Below are 1,917 nucleotides of genomic sequence, written 5' to 3'. Positions count from 1 at the left end.
TTTTTCTTGACCTGGTATAATGAAAGTATTTCAGATATTTGAGTTTAACCCTTTTCCAGAAAGTAATACATGATATGGATTTATTTATGCATTAAAAGAGCAAATTTAAAGAGCCCTTCCCAAGCCTTTGAGTCATGAGTGTTCTTAAATACGTAGCATCTCAGTTTTTTAAGACTAAACTATTGTACAGAGCCATGACCCATCAGGTCAAGCTTATCTTGCCCTAGGTTGAGGCAGAGAGAGAGAAATGGAATAGAAAGATGGGTGGAGAACTGCTGGACTCAGTGTGTAGTGAAGTTTAATGTTTGTTGAAGTTAGTTTTTGTGGGGTTTGTTGTTCTCAGCTCACAGCAGCCTCCACCTCCCATGTTCACACAATTGATCCTCTTGCCTCAGCCTCCTGAGTAGCTGCGACTACAAGTGTGCACCACCACATCCAGCTTTTTTGTATTAATATTTTTAGTAGAGATGGGGTTTTGTCATGTTGTCCAGGCTGGTCTCGAACTCCTGATCTCAAGTGATCACCCGCCTCGGCCTTTTGAAGTGCTGGGAGTACAGGCATGAGCCACCACACCTGGCCTCTAAATATATAATCTTTTTTTATTCCTGGTCATTTCCTTGCTCTAAGTCTCCTTTGCCAATAACAGCTTTCATCCTCTTGTGTTTCTGGAACAGGCTCCCCTCTCATGGGCCTGGCTTCCTTGCAGCTGAGGGGCTTTGGGAGCCCTGCTCAGAGCCCCAAGCCTGCAGGAGGCCTGTTCCATGTGTCTCCACGTAAATGGACGAGACACACCATTCCAGGATGCTCATTCAGGCTGAGAACCAAATCCAGATGCTCTCAGTCCATTCGCAGATGACAGTGAAGTTTCTGTACACTCTGCTTTCTTTCGGATCAGATAAATCTTTTATAATTAAGGTGTTGTAAACATCACTCGATTTGAGAGGAATGCACTGGGGCTTCAAGTTGTCATCTTTCAGTTTTATTCATTAAAATACGAAGATACCAGATGAGTTGGCACAGGAAAACAAATACGAATACACGGCCTGTACTGTGTTACTTAGTCGTGTGTTGTAAGTGGGGTCTGGAAGGGTGGCTGGGAGAGTGGGTGAACTGCCGGTTCCAGATGGGACGCACAGCACCTTAAGGGGCCTGGGGGGGCACACGGGAGGCGGCTCCAGAGGCAGGGCAGATAGTGGGGGCCTGCAGGCAAGTCAGCAGTGGGGGAAAGACAGCAGAAGGCGTGAGGGTCTTCATTGGTGTGTGTGAAGGTCACGAGGTCATACGGCCCTGCTCATCACAGGTGCGTCGGTCTGCGGGGAAGTTGAGGCATCAGGGAACAGGAAGTTTTAAACGTTTACAATGGATCTTTGCCTGTGGTGTCAGATTACTAGGGCGGGGTGCGGTGGAGGGTGTCCCTTCCACACCTGTGGTTTTATTTGTCTTTGGGGGAGGGGAGCCTTGCTTTATAAAACACACAACTGGCTGTGTTCTGTAAGGCTTCACCCAGCACATCCTGTTGGCAGCAGCTAAGCACACAAACGGGAAAGGAGTATCGCCCAACTCCACCAATGAACTCAAAGTGCCTGGCTTTGCCTGGGGGATGCTGGCAAGGTCAGGTGCGGTTCCCAGCGTTTCTTTTGCCTCCTGGGGCACATCCCGCGGTGGGTCAGCGCCTGCGGCCGGCTGCTGCTGAAATAGCGTCATTCAGCCCCTGCATCAGCAGCCAAAGCCGGGCCTAACTGTCAGGAGCTCCGTGGACAGCTTTGCTGCTCTCGCTTTTCACTTTCAGTATCAAAAATAGTTGCTACAAGAACTGATTTTTGTCATAGCACCTGCTCTTCCATTTGGGCTGGCGTGCTGAGCAAAGGTGGGTGCAGGCGCCTCATCAGCCTGACAGCAGAGTCAGCTTAACCTGAG

Source organism: Pan troglodytes, chromosome 4 (assembly GCF_028858775.2).
Source record: "Pan troglodytes isolate AG18354 chromosome 4, NHGRI_mPanTro3-v2.0_pri, whole genome shotgun sequence".
Classification (NCBI taxonomy): Eukaryota; Metazoa; Chordata; class Mammalia; order Primates; family Hominidae; genus Pan; species Pan troglodytes.
The sequence above is the reverse complement of the archived record's forward strand: the minus strand, read 5'-3'. Positions refer to the sequence as shown.